Source organism: Coffea arabica, chromosome 8e (genome assembly GCF_036785885.1).
Source record: "Coffea arabica cultivar ET-39 chromosome 8e, Coffea Arabica ET-39 HiFi, whole genome shotgun sequence".
Lineage (NCBI taxonomy): Eukaryota > Viridiplantae > Streptophyta > Magnoliopsida > Gentianales > Rubiaceae > Coffea > Coffea arabica.
In genome coordinates, this window is record NC_092324.1 from 45004452 (window position 1) to 45014327 (window position 9876).

Genomic DNA, 9876 nt, shown 5'->3' on the forward strand with positions numbered 1-9876 from the left:
ATCACCTACTTAGTTTCCTCCCTTTACATATCCAAGAAATTATTAGCCAAAAAGCCCAAGCCCAATATTATTCAAAATTAATGGCAGTCCAACAATACTTTTATGAAATAGCAAAAGACCCAATTAGAAATACAGCAGCCATTAGACTACATCCATCTTTCTTCATCGACCCAGAAAAACATTGCCCAAACAATCCAGAAGCCTGTGACCACCAGAAAATAAATAGCCATTGTATACATACACTCAGTAATTTTTTCCTCAGAGCCACTATTATCTTATCAAAATATTCATCCCCAAAGATACTAAGAGTAAATGGGGAAAGAGTTATTTTAACACCATAATTTCTTATGGATGCCGGATTCCTGGAAAAAATTATTGTTACAAATCCAGAAGATACTCATTGTCTTGGAACTCATCTCGGATACTTCATCAGAAAAATGCTAGACTATGGACAGTGGGCAACTGTACATATCAAATCCGCGCCAGCAGAATGGATAGGACTTTTTGATATAGAACCAGCAATACATAGAATGATGATTACAGTCAGCAATATACCACCAGCAAGGAGAACGACAGAAGAACTAGAGAAAATCAGCAGCAGTCTAGTGGAATGTCCATTAGAATTGAAAGAACAATTGATAAATGCTAAAATGATCCAATTAGCTTACAGACATTTCATAGATCAATGGGAAAATGGAATTAGGTTAGTATATGAAAATAAGATACAAAAGATATATGTCCCATACAGGTTTAAGTTAGAAAAAGATTTCACTATAAGTACCAATTATCCAGAAGTCTTTGAAAAATATTTGGAAGGATATTATATGAGCACAGGAGCAAGGCATTTGGATATCGAAGCAGATGAAGAATATAATGATGATCATTATTGGGAAACAATGGGACCAGAAGAAATGAGCAACATCGAAAATATGATGGAAGGATAATTCTTCGGCCATCTTGTCAAAAGCTATAATGTATAGATCGGTCATAAAGCTTTTATTAGTTATCAGGCCACATTGTATAGTTTGGCCAAATTTATTTAGAATCTATGTATAGGTCGGTCATAATGCTTTTATTAGTTGTCGGCCACATTGTATAGTTAGGCAAAATTGATTTGATGTTTTTACGGATTTCAGAAGGTCTTAAGTCCGTAAAGTTAACATGTCATGTCCACGGACTTTGAGTCAAAAATTTTAAGTCCGCACAGTTTGCACAAGAAGTCTATAAAGGCATACGTCCCAAACCAATGTTGGGTACGATGCACTTACATCCTGTAAATTAAAGCATCCAATAAAAACTCCAATTTCATACGTTCTTTAGCAGTTTTTTACAAGTCTTTAGCTCTCTCATATTGCTAGCATAAGACGAAAGAGAAATAAGAAAGTAGAGATTTAGGCAGCCAACCCTAGATTAGATCCAAACCACCGGAAACTCTGAAAAAGATACCTTGTTTTTAGGATCCTAAAAGACCAAAAGACGGTGTAGTACCCATTAAAGCCTTTCAGTTACAAAGCAGGCGCCAGGGGAAGATCCGGTGAGGCAAAACTCCTAATCACAAGATTCCCATTTTCATAGCATCAGAAGGAAAATTTGGATTTAAAGCAAGGAAGGTAAAATCTCAGTTATCTTTCTTAAAGTATCTAGTAGTCATTTATTTCTTAAATTCCAGTTAATCATCCTGATATTTTATATGAATTTTGAACCGCCTTTTCAATTTACATCCACTCCAGAAAACGCATACAGATTAGCATTACAAACCCTCAGACAACCAGATACCTATTATTATTTTGACAAAATTTTAGAGGAAATTGAAACAACAGACCAGTGTTTAGCACATATACAAATAGAAGACGCTAGATTATCTAAAGTAGCACACCACCATCCCGCATCATTTCTAAAAAATTTAAGACAAGCAAAAATAGATTTACTTTGGCATAAATACTCTGAATTAAAATCAATAGAAAGACAAAAATTAGAAGAACAAGAAAAATATAAAAATAAAAAGAATTTTTGTAATAAAGTTTGTAGAATATTTGATTAATCACGTAAGTCTTTAATTGGAAGAAGAACAAGAAAAATATAAAAATAAAAAGAATTTTTGTAATAAAGTTTGTAGAATATTTGATTAATCACGTAAGTCTTTAATTGGAACCTTGAAAGTCCAACATAGTGTAGTCCAACGTAGTTTCACATAGGTCTTTAATTGGAGCCTTGAAAAGCAATGTTTTTAAACTCGGACCGGTCAGTGAACCGGAGAGGTGGCCGGTTCGCGGTCCGACCGGTCCAACCGGCCGGTTCAAAGGTTCACTTTTTTTTTTTTTTTTTTTTTTAGTGTTAAGTACTAAGCAGGTTTCATTCTACACTTGAACTTTTCCAACATAACTTAATTTAAGTTATGATAATAATAAATTTTCTAAAAGTTATACATAAAACATGGAATGATAAATATAATTAAAATATCATAATTCACCATAAGTTTTCATAAATTCATTATAAACATAAATAGATACAATCCAAATGTTCACCAATTATCACAAATAAAAACACAAAAAATAAATAAATTAAATATTGAAATTCTTTTACAACCCTTAAAAAAATCCATAAAAGATTTCAAGTTAAGACAAACTATTTGAATAGCAAACTTTTATCAGTGGCATGATAAGCAACCACACCACCTTCACAATTTCATCAACTTAAGCTGAAAAAGTTAAAATTTTATTATAAAAATATAAATCTAATTGCTCAAACTAAAAAAAACTAAAAATTTTTGAAAAACAAATATACAGTTAAACACATAAAAAATTAATTGCTACTAAACATTACTAATTAACATGTTATATTAAATTCAATGATCCTATACCATTAATTAATTTAAATTCAATTATCAATAGCTTCGATTATGTGCCAACTACCATATTTTTGACCAGCCCAATGTTATTATTTGTAATTCCTACCCAATTCCTACACGGATGTGCACTACTTTTGCAAAAATTTCATCCTTAATTAATCGAATAAAAATAAAACAAAAATGAGGGAAACATATGAAAATTGAGGGGAAAAAGAAGAAAATGCAAAAAATCAACTAAAGATAATAATATAGAAAAAAAAAACCTTGAAAAGAAAAAAATTAAACTTACTAAGATGTTGGAAAACAAGAAAAGTTGAAATTTTCAACTTGTTTACAATTTGCTAAAGATAATAACCTGATAATAATGGTGAAGACTTGAGAAAATCTTGTTGTGGATATTTGGGTTAAAAATGGTTAAGAAGAAAAAATTGAAAAAAAAATAAGAGAAGAACTTGATGTTTTAATATATTTTTTAGTCAAGTAGAATTCTCAACAAACTTAACTATAGTCTAGCGGTGAGATTGTCATATCCAAACTTGGAGACCCAGGTTCGAATCGTAGCTACACCATTCTTGATATTTTGTTGAAGAATTTAAAAAATCGCCGGTTCACGGTTCTTAACGGTTCGTCCGGTTCGTCCGAGTTTCAACGGTTCTCCATGAACTTCCGGCTTTAGCATTAGACCGGACCGGTGACATGGCCGGTTCGCTGTCCAACCGGTCGAACCGGCCGGTCCGGCCCGATTCTGAAAACATTGATTGATAGTAGGACTCCAAGTATGAGTCTTCTCTTTATCAGCAAAAAGGTATGAAATTAGTTTTATTATCTTCTTGTAGGCCACATTGACGGAGCATTTTAGCAGTCTCCCACGTGTGAAGTAATTTGCTCCAAAAAGTACCTCATTTTTGTAGTTTTCTGTTTCATTCCCTGAAATTAAGTTCAAATACCAAATATAAGTAAATATTAATAATTAAAACAATATTTGGCAAGAACAAAGGAAAAATTAATAATAAAATAATCAATAATTAACACCCTATCAGATTTATTTAATTTTTTAAGACCACTTTAATTCATTTAATGTAGTTGTTGGCAGAGGGTAATCCACGTCATCCATTTATATCCGTATTGAGTAAGTAAAACTTAAAAAAAAAAGAAAAAAGAAAAAGAAACACACATAAACAGAACTAGGGTCTCTGTGATAGCAAATGCAACTATAGACGGCTGTTCATAGTCCGAATCAAACCAGCATAACTCTTTAAATCAACGGCCAAGATCAGGCCAATTTGAGTTGGCCTAATCTAAGTCATGAATAGCTTGGTGTGGTTGCACCTGCACCATCCCTTCATTCACTTATAAACCCTAGCAATCTGAGCTATTATGTAGTAATAGGATTGTAAATGAGCCGAAGCCTTAACGAACAATTTGGCCTCACTTGTTAAGGCTTCAATTCGAGTTTGATTTGCGACGAACTCGAATTTGAATTCGAATAAAATTTAGAATTCATTTATAGTATCGGATCAAGTTTGAATTTGTAGATATTCTGCTCGTTAAGATTTGATTCAATTCAATTAATTTTTAATTTTTTTGTTTAAAATATTTGTTAATATTTTAGATAAAATTATATTTTTATTATTTTATTAAATATATTATATGCACTAGTAATAATTTAATATTAAAATGAAAGGATTAAATAAATTTTAGAGCTCTTGAATCGAGCTTGAACTCATTGAATATGAAATCGAATCAAGCTCAAGTTTAGATTTTGAGTTCATATAAGATTTGAGTTCAAATTCAAGTTCGAGTCCAAAACTTTAAATTGAGATTCGATTCATTTATAGCCCTATAATTTAGGCACTAGATATGAAAGTTTCTGTGACGCATCTTTTTCTTGTTTGTAATTTGTATCCAATATTACTTGTCAGCTAATCCAGGTCTATATTTTAAACTTGCAACTTTATACACAGATAGGCATTATGTTCCTTTTTTTGGAGGATGTACGCTAATTGAAATAAAAAAATACTAGTACGAACTTATTAAGAACATGAAATTCTTGTTTAAAATAACAAAAGGAAAAAGGAATAGAATCCACATTTCCAAAAATAGATAAAGCTCAAGAAAACTAAATATAAAGAAGGATTTGTTAATTGAATGTCGTTACATTTTCGCAACTAGTCTTTTTTTCCGCGGATAATCTTGTCTATGGCCAGTAATTGGATATAGGCTAGACTAAAATTTATTTTAGCTCTGGTATGTACCATGTAGCCCCAACTTTATAAACTTAAAAATTAAATTCTCTTTTGTTCATGGTTTAATTCAATATTTTTTTATTAGAATTTTCTTGCCAAGAATTGGTAAATAAGTATTATCATGCTGCCAATGAGGCCTTCATCAAGTAGTTAAGGTTGAGGTTTAGGAGTTTTTTAAGTTAAATCTCACCAAGTTCTGAATCTTATTGTCCAAATTCAATCAATTGTAATAGCTTCATAAATTGTAATCTTATTGAATTACATATACGTCGATGTGTAATATATTTTAATTCTCATTCATGCTTTTGAGAAATTGCATATTCAGTTTCATGAGACTTGTGTCTTTCATTCTTGTATTTATTTTTAATTTGGAAGCAATCATTTTTTAGTGAGGACATCATTAATTGAAATTTATCACTCTCAATCTAAATTATGTTTTAATACTTGAACAGGAAAGTGGCTCGATCTAGTTAGACCAATAATAAAAATTGCATGATATCATAGATTTAGTAATTATTATCAAATAAATAAATAACATGCAAAAAAAAAAGTACAAAAAATAGTATTCAAAAAACAAAGAAATTAGAAAACACATTTTTTTCCAAAATTTTTTGATCAAACTGTTAGGCCAAGTTCTCCGAGTCAATGAATGTTCGATTTTTGTCAACTCGAACTGAATAACCATCCAATTTTTTTCAACCAGTTGAATTAGCCGGTCTGATCCCATTCCAGTTTAGAAATACTGGATTTAAAAAGAACATATATAATATGATGTTTATAGCTATCCAACTTCGTTATACAAGTTGCATCTGCTTTTGCATTAGCGAATTTTACAAACTCGGCCTTCACTTAATAGTTGTTACTAATTAGCGGCGGATATCTTATAATAGTGACCTTTGTTTCAAGCTAGTTAACAAATAACCAAAATTTTCTTTCCTATTGGTTCCTTAAATTGCCATGGAACCTATTCTCTTTTCTTCATGGAACCATTATGTTTCATTTTATTGCTCCAATTTCTTTAAGAACTAAAGGAAATTTTGAATGTGTTTGTGAAGTAATTTATATTAGTAATAAAAAGGGATAATTAAATACTAGAAATAAAAGATCTGCAATTTCTTCACACATGTTTTGCTCATCATAATTTTCTTATTGAAGAAGAGGAAATATTTACGTTACCAATACTTCATTTTTTGTCAATCTATCTAGAGATGGATTCGTTACACTAGCAAAAGAGAAACCATCTCCTTTGACTGACCAATAACATGTGTTAGTTAGTCTTATAGTTACTACCACAGTGAGTATAAGCTGTCTTTATTAAAACCCTCGAAACCAGTACTCTTCGGCGGCCATGAAAATCCACAGTTGTACAAAGTGGTTTCCCACAAATTCATGCGAAATTTCAAATGGAACCCATTATTCGTACCAACTCACCAAGCTGATGAATTCCAGGACCATCATTTTTCGATTTACAATGGACGGTTAAGAGGACTAGTATCACTGGGAAGGTTATTGACTATATAAAACTCTATATGGTTCTAATCCAGCAAATACATGCATGGTTTGAAAGTAAATAGTGTCACGCCCCAAGCCCGCACGTGCATGTTACATAACATCCGCCGTACTCCCAGGTCCCATCTCGAATACAAGGCTACATTAACTAATTAAACTTGGCAATACTAAATAATTAAACAAATAAAGTGCGGTTCGAATTACATATAAAAGGAAGTCTACAAATATTCAAGGCGTTCGTACATTTATTCTCCAATTGAAACAGCGGAAACAAAAGTAAATAAGACTAATAACTAGAAGTAGCTAGCCTGCCAACTTCTATTCATCTAAGCTAATAAAAGTCATCCTCAGGGTCTTCTATGTAAACCAGTTCATACTCCTCAGAATCTGCAAAAATGGTAAGAAGTGGGTTGAGCGACACATCGCTCAGTAGGTAATATTTACCCCTCTGTTGGACCATGCACTCTTACTTTTATAGATACATAAGTATATAAGTACAACTCAAATCGTTTGCATATCACTCACATCCGTAATTTTGAAAATAACGTCATTTGTAAAGCAATCAGCAGTAAATAAGGACAAGCAATTTAAAAGCATCTTATTGATAGTTGTACATGAGAAATTGCAAAGTCATAAATCATTTCGTCTCAAGTCACAAATCTCTTCATATCCATTCGTAAATCAACTCATATCAGTTCTTAAGTCTCATTTCAAATCAGTTCATAAATCATTCCATCAGATCAGCTCATAACAAGTACATGCAATGACCAGCTACTGAGTACTCAACCTAGAGATTTTACCCCTTCTAAGTGGGCGACCAATAGGTTTCATGACTGCCGATTGGTCTTATTTCATTCTTGGGTCAATCGGCTGGGTTTTATACCAGGCTACCATGACTTTCTCAATTGATCAATCGGTTGGGCTTTATACCAGGCTACCATGACTTTCTCAATTGGTCAATCGGCTGGGCTTTATACCAGACTACCATGACTTTATCAATTGGTCAATCGGTTGGGCTCTATATCAGGCTACCATGACTTTATCAATCGGTCAATCGACTGGGCTCTATACCAGGCTACCATGACCTCACCAATCGGCTGGGCTTTATACCAGACTACCATGGCGATTAGACAGGACTATAGTCCCTACCGTCTATTCCATGACTGCTCTGAGTTTTACTTTTTAAAATTCATTTCATATATCGTATACATAAATCTTTGCTTTCATTAAAGATTCAGCTCATTTTGTATATAGAAACATATCAACACATTTCAAATAAGTCACATGGTCTATTTTTGTATAGTAAAATATAACTTTCATAAATATCCAAGCAAAACATTTAATCAAACACCTTTCGAGTCAACACAACAAAATAGCATTGAAACAAAAATTCACTTTGCACGTTTGAAATCTCAGAAGGGTAAGTACCACCTACCTTTGTTTAGCTGCTCGAGTGGAACTACTTTAGATTCTTGTACCGTACCTATCAAACGCATGAGGTCCCTAATTAGTTGTTACTTCCTATAGATGCATAAATATACAATCTCTAAGTAAGCATAAGATTCGTACCTAGACCATTAAATGGATCCTAATAGCATATCCCTCAAATTGGGTGATTTCTATTTTTGGAAAGTTTCTATTTTTAGAAAGTTTCTTAATTTGGAAAGTTTCCCCTTTTGTAACGTTTTCTAATTTAAAATAAAATAATTATCCATAATCATGTTTATTATTTTGACTGTTATCTTACTATACATGTTTATAATTTATAATTATTTATTATTATTATTATTATCGTCCGTGTCGTTGCTACTTTATTTTATTACCACTTACATATATTTATTAATTAGTTATTATTACCTTTCACTTTATTCCTACCTTTGTGCGTGTGTAGGTGTTATTATTATTTATGTATATATGTACATATATATATTTTGCTTTATTATTATAATTATTGTCTTAATTTATTACACTTGTATTTATCTTTATATTTTCGTTTATATCCTTTATTTGTTTCGTCCATATTATTGTTACTATTATTACTATTATTATTTTAGGCGCTTTGTTCAACAATCTAGAGCTTATCTTACATTGTATAACTTAATCTAATAAGGCTAGGCTAAAGTGTTTTAGATTTCTATTTAAGTACTTTAGACTTAATTAATAAAGTAATATTTTACATGACTAACCCTCAACACTAACAATCATATTAAATTGGGTCCTGAATTTTAATATTCACACTATACTATAAAAATGGACTAGTTATATTTAAATCTATTTATTAAATATTTACTAAATTTTTATACTATAATTTGGTCCAAGTTTAAATTGCTCCCTTTCTACTTATTTACTTTTGTTTATTGTTATCATTAATTTTCATTTTATTTTATTTTATTATTATTATTATCATTAATTTTTTTTTATTTTTGGTGGGCCAACCATGGCTGACCATTGTCGCCAGAGAGTCTGGCGACCCAATTTCCTCAATTACGGCCAACCACAATTGCTCCATTGTCGCCAGCACTTGCTGGCGACGACATCATCTCATCTCCTTTTTTTTGTTTTTTGGTCTTTCGGCCAACCTTGAAATTCCTTCCTTTGCCGTCAGCAACGGCGGCTCTTTTCCCCCTTGTTTTTTTTTTTTCCTCTTTTGTTGCGTTGCGGACAGGGGCAGCGGCAGCCGCCGCTGCTCTTCCCTCCTTTTCCTTTTTTTTTTTTTTCTTTTTCTCTTTTAACAGATTGGGAAATCTATTCATCCCAAGATTATAATCTATCACCCTATTCCTACTAATCCAAACATGAATCCTCCTAATCTCTTATAGAAACGCATATATCAATATGTATATAACAATAATATATATCTATAAAATATTTAGGATAATTAATTCGATTACTAGAATTTAAAGAAGAGGTTTCATGTGAATTTGGGACTTACAGGTTTAGGGACCTAGTCGTCTGATTGATTGACGGTGACGCTTGCTTTTCCTTCTCTATTTTCTGACGGCTCTTGCTCTAAGGGGAGGCAGACAATAAAAGGTAGGGAATAGGTTTTTTTTTTTTTGTTTATATATATATATAAATATATATAAGTGTGCCAAACCCTAATAACCACACACTAGTAAATGGATTAGATAAGAGTTTTAACTGTCATGAACTTTTACCCTATCTTATCTCATTTTTATCCCTCAATAAATCCTTTAACCTATCCTATAATTATTTTTGCTTTTACCAAGGGTAAATTACCATTTAATTAAATTGGGCAAGATAGAATGAGCC

At 31.7% G+C, this 9876-nt stretch overlaps 1 long non-coding RNA gene across 1 annotated transcript; it reads right to left on the minus strand.

The window, feature by feature from the left end:
- Nucleotides 1-6784: 6784 nt before the first annotated feature.
- On the minus strand, nucleotides 6785-9618 carry LOC113703869 (uncharacterized). The gene is made up of 3 exons (XR_003451525.2): nucleotides 9536-9618; nucleotides 8039-8086; nucleotides 6785-6990 (listed from the first exon to the last, which is right to left on the minus strand). It is a non-coding gene; the product is annotated as an uncharacterized lncRNA (long non-coding RNA).
- Between the last annotated feature and the right edge of the window lie 258 nt (nucleotides 9619-9876).